At 44.6% G+C, this 12175-nt stretch overlaps 1 protein-coding gene across 4 annotated transcripts in view; it reads left to right on the forward strand.

Moving 5' to 3' along the window:
- Positions 1 to 2326: 2326 nt before the first annotated feature.
- Positions 2327 to 12175, forward strand: part of plekhg7 (pleckstrin homology domain containing, family G (with RhoGef domain) member 7) — a 133182-nt gene continuing 123333 nt past the window's right edge. The window contains exon 1 of one of the 4 annotated variants that reach the window (XM_087999701.1): positions 2327 to 2459. The gene's annotated coding sequence lies outside the window, so the exon portion shown is untranslated. Of the gene's footprint in view, positions 2460 to 3146; positions 3165 to 3230; positions 3380 to 12175 lie in introns of those variants that run through there. The other 3 variants (XM_087999703.1, XM_087999699.1, XM_087999700.1) reach the window with 3 other exon arrangements.

Below are 12175 nucleotides of genomic sequence, written 5' to 3' on the forward strand. Positions count from 1 at the left end.
ACCAGCACAGACACAATGGGCCGAATGGCTTCTTTTCTTTAGTAAAACTCTATGTCTCTATGACTAACGCAGGAGTGTTGTTTTTCAGGATAACGACCACTCCTTTAGAGGAAGAATAATCAGAAAAATCTTTAGCACTATGTGGATCCTGTCATGATCTCAGTTCCAGCCCAAATCTCCTGATCACTGTTGTGATACCGGAAACAACCAGCTCCCACAAACAGCTATCAAGTGGCTCTGATGAGAATTCAAATGTAGGTGATTAAACAGAAACGTTAACTCTGAATTCCCTCCACAGGCACTGCCAGACCTGCTGAGCGTTCCCAGTCTTTCTTTTTTGTTTTTATTTCAGACTTCCAGCATCTGCAGCGTTTTGCTTTTAGATAAGGCTGGGGCAGTGAATCAGGACTAATTCTTTGTACATGGGTGAATGCCCCTCCCTCCTGATGTTTTTCAAATGATTATTTTAGAATTGGAGGGACTGTTCATGAGGTCACTCTGTCCTCTTTTTTTTTAACCTCATTGAGATGTTAGTCTCCCAAATCCACCTGTCTAAGGGGAATGAAATAGCAGGCAAATCAAACCATTGCCTCAAGTAATAGATGTGGAGCGTCAAGATTTCTCAATCAATATTTTCATTCGTTTTAAAAGACTGTCATTTAATTAGGTGCCTCATGAGAATGAGTCACAATAACAGGAAGAAATTTAAAACAACTCACCAGTGCTCCTTACACAGCGCCTTCTAAATTCACAATCTCATTCATCTAGAAGGACAAACAAATACATGGGAACACCACCCTCTCCGAGTTCCCCTCCAAGCCACTTACCATCCTGATTTGGAAACATATCACCGTTTTTTTCACCGTCACTGGATCAAAATCCAGGAATTCCCTTCCTAAGGGCATTGTTGGTCTATTTACAGCACATGGACTGTAGCGGTTCAAGAAGGCAGCTCACCCCCACCTTCTCAAGGGGCAATTAGGGACGTTCAATAAATGCTGCCTGGCCAGCGACATCCATGTGACATGAATGAATAAAAATAGATGAGCTCAGCAAAAATGTGGTGACAATTTCACCAGACTATTAATCCACGAGCCTAACCTATATTCTGGGAAACTGGTTTCAAATCCCACTGAAGTGGATGAAATTCAGTTAATAAATCCGGAATGTAAAACGAGCCATTGGCAGTGGTGACCATGACACTATCAACCATTGTCCAAAAAAAATCCAGCTGGTTCACTGAGAAGGAAATCTGACATCCTTACCTGGGTCTGGCCTACATGTGACTCCAGACCCACAGTAATGTGATTGACTCTTAAAAATGCTCTGAGATGGCCTGGCAAGTCAAGGAAAATTCAGGAATGGCAACAAACACTGCTCTTGAGAGCAATGCCCACATCTCATTAAAGATTAAAGAAGAAAATGGAAGGGTTATGAGCATCAGAAGAGGATGAGGAATTGACCCCATTTGTCCATCTTTGCTTCATAACCCTTGTCATCCTTACATCATAATAATCAGTGGACTTAGGGCAGAGCATTTTAAGTTCATTGTCAGCCCCTATTGTGCTGACACAGAGTCATAGAAATGTGCAGCACGAAAATAGACCCTTCGGTCCAACCCGTCCATGCCGACCAGATATCCAAACCTAATCTAGTCCCATTTGCCAGCACTTAGCCCATATCCCTCCAAACCCTTCCAATTCATATACCCATCCAGATGCCTTTTAAATGTTGCAATTGCACCAGCCTCCACCACTTCCTCTGGCAGCTCATTCCATACATGCACCATCCCAGTTCGTGTTTTCAAAACGTGCCCCCTGTCCCTTTTAGTTCATTGCCATAGAAAGCTGTGGAGGCCAGGTCACTGAGTATATTTAAGACTGAGGTAGATAGGTTCTTGAGTATCAAGGGGATCAAATATTACAGGGAGAAGGCGGGAGAATGGGAAAGAGAACCTGATCAGCCATGATTGATTGGCGGATTTGACTCAAAGGGCTGAATGGCCTAATTTCTGCTCCTATGTCTTATGGCCTAATGGTCTTTTGCCCGGTACCAATTTCCACCCCCACACTAGAGGATTGAAAACATTTTTATTTGTGAGTTACTCACGAACAGTGTTGTGCTGTGCTTAATATTTTGATTTGTACCCCGGCACGTAACTGATAGATTACAACTCAATATGAAAAATGGCAACGTGCAGTGTTCACAGTGACCCTTGGAACCTGGAGTGAAGCCGAGTATCAATGATTTAAGAGGCACAAGTATGAAATTGGATACTTTTTAGCTGTACCTGCATTGCTTAGAATTGAATGACCTAAATGAAGAAGCGATTTTACTTGGAGACAGCATTTGCAGACTTATATGCACAGCACAAAGCAGGCTGTGTCTGTGTAAAGGGGGGAGGGGGGGCAGATTATAAAGGGAAAAGGTTAAAGTGAAGCTGCAAGTCTGTAATGGACGTAAGTAACATGACCAGAAAACAATATAAATGAGTTAAAATTGTGATTAAAAAAGTTTTGAAGTAAAAATTTGTATTAAAATGATCTTCATTGTTTGTGGTAGCCATTAGTAAAAATTGTGAAAAAAAGTTGGTGGTAAAAATTGTCAAAAGAGATTTGTGGTAATAATTTATGGTAAAAGACGTGGTTAAAACTTTTGAGGTAAAAGCTTGTGTTAAACATTAACTTAAAGGTTTGTGGTAACTATTAGTGTAAAAATTGTAAGAAAGATGTTTGTGGCAAAAATTGTTTTATAAAGTTTGTGGTAATAATTTGTGACAAAATATATGGTCAAAAAATGTTGAGGTAACTTGCTGGTTGGCAGTTGGTATAAATATGAAGAAGAAATGGCATAATTTGTAGTAAAGGTTTGCAGAATAAAAAGATATGAACATGGTCTATAACAAAGAGAAAATCATACTGGTCTATCCAGTTTTCATTTGGCAAGGAAATTTTTAAAAAATCAATTGAGGTTGGTCTCATATAGTGAACCTTTTGGGTCCGATGTAAATAATGCAATTCTCACTCTAACCTGGAGGGTCCAAGCAGCCTTGTTGTTATTAAGCTACTGGGCATAGAAGCAGAGTAAGAGCAAGGCTTTACCTGGAGAGGGTGTCAGCTCCTCTCCACAACCTTTTTGTGGTGGCTGCTGCCACTTTAGAGCAGGTAAGCACGTTGAGCTGCATTTGCCAAACCTCCCTCTGTTAGTCCCTCCCTGTCTCAGACCTGGCTCCACCCTCCAAACTCTCTCAGAGGAAGCTGAAAAGAATCGGAGCCGGAGTCAGGAGCAAACAGGCAACATCTCGGTCCCTTCACAGGACAGGACAGGACAGCAGCTACTGAAACGTGTGGACTGACCTGCTGAACCTTCCCGTCACAAGGTCCATTTTTATCTTTTTTAAAAATAACCACATTTTTTTGTGTTCAGACAGGTTAGGGAGGCGTTGGGGTGATGTGATTTTTAAAAAGTATTGTTGTCAGTTGGGGGTTCATTTGAAAAGCAGTCATATACTGTCAAGTTAGCAGGAGAGCTGAGCTAGTGCCAACTGAACAGCAGCAGCGGCCAATGTGGGTCAGATTTCATTATTCAGGTGGTGTTATTAGCTAGGTCCAGAGGTTAGCACCAAGGCTTAAGCAAAATGCACAGGCATTGTTTAAGCAGTCAGTTCTAGCTGGTCTGGCCCTTCTTGTGGGGTAAAGCCCACAATCCAGACATTTGACTAAAAACCCATTTTGAGGCTTGAAAGATGCCATCACCCCTCAGTGTGAGAGCAGGGGATCAGGGCAACATGTTTAATCCTCAGGGATTCCTCCCTTTACCACTGCCTCTTTTGGAGCAGGAATCAGGCGGTCGGTTCGAGGACATTTGCTCCTTCCTTTAAGAAAAGGAGGAGAGTTTAAAGGTGCCTCACAGCTTATGACAATCGATGAGTGTTCCATGGCAGCCATATTGGTGTCTGGAGCTGGTGACCCTGGAATCTGATCTCACTACCCCTTTGGGGGGCGTTGACCCACAATTTGGGAAAGCCCTGATCTGAGCTGACACTTGGGGCAGTACAGAGGGAGCACTGTACTGTCTGAAGAGACGAGGGCTCCTCTACCATCCCTTAATACCACTCTAAAGAAGAACATGGCAGTTCTACTGACATATCCTGCCCGTCTCTTAACCAGCATGCCCCAGTGCCGCTCATGAGAGCTTGCTGTGTGCATATTGCCTGGCGTATTTCTTCTATAAAGCAGTGGTCGCACTTCAAAAGCACCTTAGCAGTATAACATTTTGGAACAGGCCAATGTAGTGAAAGGTTCTATGTAAATGCAAGATTTTAATTTCTCTGAGTACCAGGGAAGGGTTGCTGAAGGGGTAATTCCTTTCAGTGAAAAAAGATGCTTTCCACATAAATTAGCATCTACAAAAGCTTCTGGACAGTTTTGTACATTCTTTACGGAGAGGAAAAAACAATCAACAATATGGAATTTGACATTCCTCGGAACTGTTGCAAAAACAAAAGCATTTTCTACTCATGCAGAAAGCTATTTACATTCATTTTGAGGCAACAATGTGTCTGAAAGCTTAAAGGACTCTCATTATACTTTGGCAGAAAGACCTCAGACAGTGATCTTTCCCCACTGCGCCTTGACAGCATCTGCCCCAAGCTTCAGTGCATCCCTCAACACGTAGTCTAGACCTTGGAATGTGCCAGTCTCCAACACTCGGTCAGGGTCAACTCCTTGTTCTGGAAGACCAACAAGTTTCAGGCAGACCAAAGAGCATCTTTCGCTGAGTTGATGGTCCTCCAGGCGCAGTCGATATTTGTCTCGGGGAACAGACCATACAGCACAAACTCCTGCGTCACGGAGCTGCTCAGATCGAACCTCGACAGAAACCACTGCATTTCTCTCCAGACTTTCTTTGCAAAGGCACATTGCAGAAGGCGATGTGTGACAGTCTCTTTGCCAGCACAACCGCTTTGAGGGCAGCATGCGGCGGTGCACAGAGGCTGGATGTGAAGGATCTGATTGGCAGTGACCTGCTCACCACCAGCCAAGCTGAAGGGATCGTTCCCAGTGACTATCTGCACATTTGATCAATTAGTTTCTTGGTTCATTGCACACTGTCCGACTGAAGACAATGCCCTGACACAATCTGGTTAGAGCAAATGTAAACATATCGATTGCTGTTGGAACTGTGCATTAAAGCTCCCTTCACAAACGTCTTTTGTCCCAGCAACACTGCACTGTACAAGCCAGAGGGTTTCGTATCCCAAACAAAAAGTACAAAAAAGGAACTTGGTATTAATTTGACTGTTATTTTAGGGATAGTTTTTATCAGAAACCAGTCTGACCAGTGTAAAGATTTTTCAGGTAGTTCCAAAGAACTTTTATTTGTCATACTGCATGTGGTTATATTTCTGTATGCAACAGTTGTCATATCTGTGTTTATGAAGGAAATATTCTAGCAGTGATGAATCATTATGCAGAGTACGTCTAGATGGTGGGCTGGGTTTTACAGTCCCCTGCTGGCATGTTTGAAAGTGGGTGGAGGGATGTTTAAGGTGTAGCGCATGGCCTGTCCACCTTCCACTGAGCAATGGACAATTAAGTGCCTAATTCTGTTTCCACTTCTACCTTACCCACCAAAGATGGCACACAGGCAGCTTGTCAACTTTTACAAGTGAGGGTTGGTGTCGGGCTGAGGGAAGGGGGACAGTGTTGGCGTACCATCCTAAGTTAATAATCTCCTTTTGGCCCACTCTCCCATTCTCTATAACCAAGCCCCTTGCTCCCTTCATTGGCATCTGCCAACTAGACCCTGCCAGTGCAACTGAACCTACCTTGACCATCTGGCTCATACACTACACCGTTCAACATTGGGGGCTGCTGGGACTTTAAGACTGCTGGCTAATCGGATTGAATAGTTCTTGACTAGTTGGTCAAGCAGCCTTTTCCCCGACCCCAACTATGCATTTTCTCCTCACAGAGCTTGACTGTCAGCTGTCCGAGGTGGGACACCCTTTCAAAATGGGAGCAGATATCTGGATTGTAGACGATGAACACTATGTGCTTTTTGGTGAGCAGATATTTCAGTTAGGGCTTGAGGAATACCATGCCCTGGGAATTCTGGCCAATCTGTGGCTTCCACAGTCACACCAGCTGTCAACAAGCTTACCAGCGATATCCTTGCCTGTGCTTCCTGTCTGATTTACTGTTGGAGAATCTAAACTCAAGGAATTGGGATTACCAACCCTCCTGGAGTCCTGGTTGACCGCTGAAGAGAAAAGGCAACTGTCAGCCAGTAAATCCTTTCAGTAAGAGTGGGTGCGTCTCCTGGTCAGCCATTTTTTTAAATTGTAAAAATATACTTTATTCCCTTATAGACATACACAGTTACTGAAGCACTTCTGTATAGTCCTGGTAACAAACATTGGAATTTGGCATTCCCTGCAGTTCCAAAAAAAAACCCAAGGCATTTCTTACTTAGGAAGGACAATGCTTATAAACATTGAGGCACCAAGAAGGTCTGATAACAGAATGGACCCTCATTACACTTTGGCAGAAAGACCTTATATGTTGGTCTTTCCCCACTACGTGTTGGCAGCAGCTGCCTCCCACAAGGTTTAGTGGGTCCTTCAGCAGCACGGAGTCCTGGACCTTGGAATGTGCCAGGCTCCAACACTCGGTCAGGGTCAACTCTTTACACTGGAAAACCAACAAGTTTCAGGTAGACCAAAGAGCATCTTTCATTGAGTTGATGGTCCTCCTGCCGCAGTTGATGTTTGTCTCGGTGTATGTCCTGGGGTTCAGATCATAGAGCACAGAGAATCCTGGCCAGCATCCATCCAGGACAAAAATGACCAACCATCCCCGGACTTTGACCGATAAGTGTGAACCAATCTAATGGAAGCCCTTGGTCACCAATGCCCTCTTCAAACATGAGTACCTGGAGAGAGAGAGAGAGACGATGCAGGCATTGCCAGTGGCGCAGCCTGTTCTAACCATCCCCCATCCCCAGTTCTGCCAGACCAGCAGAAGTTGTTTAAACCAGCTGGTATGAAAACAGTAGCATCTGAATGGAACTCCTGCCTTCAGATTTTTCTCTGAGGTGGCCACGTGCAATCTAAATTAGAGCAAAGAACTGCAGATGCTGGAAATCTGAAACAGAAACAGAAAGTGCTGGAGAAACCTAGCAGGTTTGGCATCATCTGTGGAGAGTGAAACAGAGTTAACGGTGCGAGTCCAGTGATCCTTCTTCAGAACCCTGTCGAAATGCCCCGATGAAGGGCTAATGTCCGAAATGTCGATTCTCCTGCTCCTTAGGTGCTGCCTGACCTGCTGTGCTTTTCCAGCACCACACTCTCGACTCTGATTTCCAGCATCTGCAGTCCTCACTTTCTCCTTGTAAATTCAGTCAGGCGGGTCAGTTTGCACTGCATCATTGAGCGGGGGAGGGAATGGCTTTGCTTCTGTGGAAATTGTTGTTCACATCAGGATGTTAACAGAGAACCAGCAAATAATTATGGTTTATACAGTTGGAAGCTTAACTTTAGCACTGACCTGCCAAGGATTTAGCTTTGCAGCTTTACCCTACTGATAAATTAGAATAGAAACACTTTGTGAACATCTGTTAAAATATAACAATGACAGAGCTATAGGAAAGATGTTGTTAAACCTGACAGGGTTCAGAAAGGCTTTACTGTAGAAGAATGGTGCCAGGGTTGGAATGTTTGAGCACAGGGAGAGGCTGAACAGGCTGGAGCTATTTTCCCTGGAGCAACGGAGGCTGAGGGGCTGACCTTATAGAAGTTTATAAAATCATGAAGGACATGAATAGGATAAATAGACAAGGTCTTTTCCCTGGGGCCATGGAGTCCAGAACTAGAGGGTATAGGTTTAGGGTGAGAGGGTTATAGATTTAAAAAGGACCTAAGGGGCAACTTTTCACACAGAGGGTGGTACGTGTATGGAATGAGCTGCCAGAGGAAGTGGTGGAGGCTGGTACAATTGCAACATGTAAAAGGCATCTGGATGAGTATATGAATGGGAAGGGTTCAGAGGGATATGGGCCAAGTCCTAGCAAATAGGACTAGATTAATGTAGGATATCCGGTTGGCGTGGACGAGTTGTACCAAGGGCCTGTTTCCCAGCTGTATATCTCTATGACTATATATATGTTAATTTGTTCAATTTTGTTTTGTGCTTGGACCATTTATTGTCAAAAACAATGTGTGATGGATTAAAAGCCAGACACTGACAGTTATCCATAGCTGTCTTGTGGAAGTTTTGGGTCTGTAGTAGAAAGGTTGTCACATCAGTTGTGTTGTTCATGAGGAATACTGACAAGCACCTTGGGTTAATTCTGTTTTAACGTGCTAATATATAGTAAGTGTGAGTGAATCAGGAGCTGTTATTCACTCCAATGGAAGTCAATATTGAGAAAGGTGTAAAATGAGCTGCTGATTACTATCAATCATTTTGCAATTTTGCACGCCATTAGAGTAAGACTCTTCTACAGGGAGAAAGTGAGGATGGCAGATGCTGGAGATCAGAGTCAAAGAGTGTGGTGCTGGAAAAGCACAGCAGGTCAGGCAGCATACGAGGAGCAGAAGAGTCAACATTTTGAGCATATCTAGAGCTTATCAGGTTTCCTGATGAAGACTTTATGCTCGAAATGTTGATTCTCCTGCTCCTCAGATGCTGCCCAAGTGGCTGTACTTTTCCAGCACCACACTCTTCAACCAAGCCACTTCTCTAACCTGGTTTAGATGTGTCAGACGATGAGTCAGTTGTTAACACTCTTGTCTCCAGTCACACGATCCTGGGTTGAGACCCACTTCAGGGCTTCAGCACTAAAATCAATGCTGACACTCCACATGTACTTGTCACATGTAGTGAGATACAGTGAAAAGTGTTGTCTTGCGTGCTATACACGGCAGATCGTACCATACAAAGTGCACCAGGGTAGCAGAACAGAGTGCAAGATTTAGTGTTACAGCCCAGCGAAGGTGGAGAGAGAGAGAGATCAGAATTAACATTTGAGAGGTCTGTTCAAAAGTCTGATAACAGCGGGGAAGAAGCTGTTCTTGAATCTCTTTGCACATTTTTCCAAACTTTGATATTTTCTGCCCGACAGGAGAAGTTGGAAGAGAGTATAACCCAGGGTTGCAGAGGTCTTTGATCATGTTGGTTGCTGAGCCAGTGGGAAGTATAGATGGTGTCAATGGATGGAAGGTTGGTTTGTCTGATGGACTGAGCTGTGTTCAGGACTCTCTGTAATTTCTTTCGGTTTTAAGAAGAGCAGTTGCCATACCAATCTGTGATGCATCCAGATAGGATGCTTTCTACGGTGCCTCGATGAACGTTGGTAAGGGTCCCTTGTGGACGTGCTGAATTTCCTTAGACCGAAGTCTGAACTGACTACTTGGGTGGATGCCATAAAAATCTACAGCACAGTCAAAGGTCCTTTGGCCCATTATATCCCCACTGGTCAAAAGCAACCACTTAACTATTTTAATCCCATTTTCCAGCTCCTGACCAATAGCCTTTTGTATGCCTTGACATCAGAAGTGCACATTTAAATACTTGAATGTTTTGATGGTTTCTGCCTCTCCCACCTTTACTGACAGTGAGTTCCAGATTCCCACCAGCCGCTGGGTGAGCAAGCCTTTCCTCACATCACCTCTAAACCTCCTGCCGCTTTCCTTAAATCTATGTCTCCTGGTCATTGATCCCTCCATCAAGGGAGAGTTTTCTTCCCATCCCAAGCTATCTATCTCAATCATGTCCCCTTTGGGGTGGCACAGTGGCTCAGTGGTTAGCACTGCTGCCTCACAGCACCAGGGTCCCAGGTTCGATTCCAGCCTCAGGCGACTGACTGTGTGGAGTTTGCACATTCTCCCTGTGTCTGCATGAGTTTCCTCCAGGTGCTCCGGTTTCCTCCCACAGTCCAAAGATGTGCAGGTTAGGTGGATTGGCCATGCTAAATTGCCTATAGTATTTAGTCCATTAGTCAGAGGGAAATGGGTCTGGGTGGGTTAGTCTTCGGAGGGTCATTGTGGACTTGTTGGGCCAAAGGGCCTGTTTCTACGTTGTAGGGAATCTAATCTAATCTCAATCTCCTCTGCCAAAACCCCAGTCTGTCCAATCTCTCTTCAGAGCTGAAACTCTCCAGCCCTGGCAAATCTCCTCTGCACCCTCTCCAGTGCTATCACATCTGTGGGCGGCACGGTGGCACAGTGGTTAGCACAGCTGCCTCACTGCGCCAGAGACCCGGCTTCAATTCTCCGCCTCAGGCAAATGTCTGTGTGGAGTTTGGACATTCTCCCCGTGTCTGCGTGGGTTTCCTCCGGGTGCCCCGATTTCCTCCCACTGTCCAAACATGGGCAGGTTAGGTGAACTGGCCATGCTAAATTGCCCGTAGTGTTAGGTGAAGGGGTAAATGTAGGGGAAAGGGTCTGGGCGGGTTGCTCTTCAGAGGGTCTTGTTGGGCCGAAGGGCCTGTTTCCACACTGTAAGTAATCTAATTTAATCCCTGTCAAATACACTATGACATTATCTGGTTCCAGAGAAGAAAGAGGTATAACATATATGTAAGCTGGTATAATGGGTAAGTTTTAGAGGTGAAAAGGTGAAATGCCTCGTTGGTTTCTCTCTGGGCAGAGTGAATCCCTATTCTCCTGTAGAGTTGGCATACAGCTCCAGCAAGTAATCAGGAAGGCAAATGGAACGGTGGTCTTTAGGCAAGGAGAATGGAGCATCAAATTCTTGCTCCCTTGGTGTAGAGCATTAGTGAGACCTCCCCTGAAGTACTGTATCCAGGTTTGATCACCTTGCTCCGGGAGAGACTTATATACATCAGAAACCACTGGGGGAAGCTTCACTTGGCTGACTCCTGGGATGAGGAAAGGTTGGGCCATGACTCATGGAGTGCAGAAGAATGAGAGGTGATCTTACTGAAACACAGGCTGCTGAAAGGATAGATACTGGGAGGATACTTCCTGTTGTGGCAATGTCTAGGACTGGAGGGCACAGTTGCAAAATAAGGAGGAAAGCCATACAAGGAGGAAACAGAAATTGCTGGAAAAGCTCGGCAGCAGCTATGAAGAGAAACCAGAGTCAACATTTCAGTTCCCGTGACCCTTCCTTGGAAACGTTTTGTTTCTGATTTACAGCATCCACAGTTCTTTTCAGTTTTCATCCAAGGAGGAATTTTGTCTCTCAGGCGATCGTCCGTATTTGGAATTCTCTTGCCCGGAGAGCAGTGGAGGCTGGATCATTGACTATGTTCAAGGGGGGGGGGGGGGGTTTAGGCAGATTATTGATCGACAAGTGAGTGAAAGTTTATGGGGCGGGGGATGGGCAGGCAGGAAAATGGAATAAAGGTCACAATGAGATCCATCATGATCTCCTTGAATAATGCAACAGGCATAAGGGGCTGAATTGTTCTTATCAAGGCCAGCTGTATAGGTCCTTATATTGCTGGAAATAGAATTTGGATTGGGGGGAGTAATGTACTTGTTCATCAATGAAGAGGGATACCATGTAGTTTTGACCAAGAGCTACATGCTGAACGATATCACAACCACCTGATGAAAGAGCAGAGCTCCGAAAGCTAGTGCTTCCAATTAAACCTGGACCTATAACCTGGTGTTGTGTGATTTTTAACTTTGTACACCCCAGTCCAACACCGGCATCTCCAAATCATGAATGGTATCTCTGTTTGACTTCACTGATCTCACCGAAAGCAGACTGCTGTTCAGTTAGGAGAACAGTTTTGCGTTTCACATTGTACCTGTGGGCGAGAATGCTGAGGCATAGTTTACCAACTACAGGTTTCACAGTCTGTGTGCAGGGAGAGGAGTGGCACATTTAATGCTTTAATCATGGAAGCAGAATAGAGAAAGTGTATTGTTTCACACTGTTAATTTACCCATTTCATTTAAACACTCTGCAAACACTGTTGGAGTCTGCATTGCAATCTAACAGTGTGCACACTCAGTTGATTTGTTGAGGATGCATTATTAACATGCTGGCATTCAGCACATTTCAACAGCCAGGTTTAGAGTGGGGGGCTTCTGCTGGAATCATTGATCTGGTTATTTCACTAGATAATAGAATCATAAAGCATGGAGACAGACTCTTTGGTCCAACCAGTCCATGTCATCCATAATCTCAAATTAAAC

Source organism: Chiloscyllium plagiosum, unplaced genomic scaffold, assembly GCF_037043375.1.
Source record: "Chiloscyllium plagiosum isolate Xiang-an unplaced genomic scaffold, Cpla_swu_hap1 HiC_scaffold_23, whole genome shotgun sequence".
NCBI lineage: Eukaryota > Metazoa > Chordata > Chondrichthyes > Orectolobiformes > Hemiscylliidae > Chiloscyllium > Chiloscyllium plagiosum.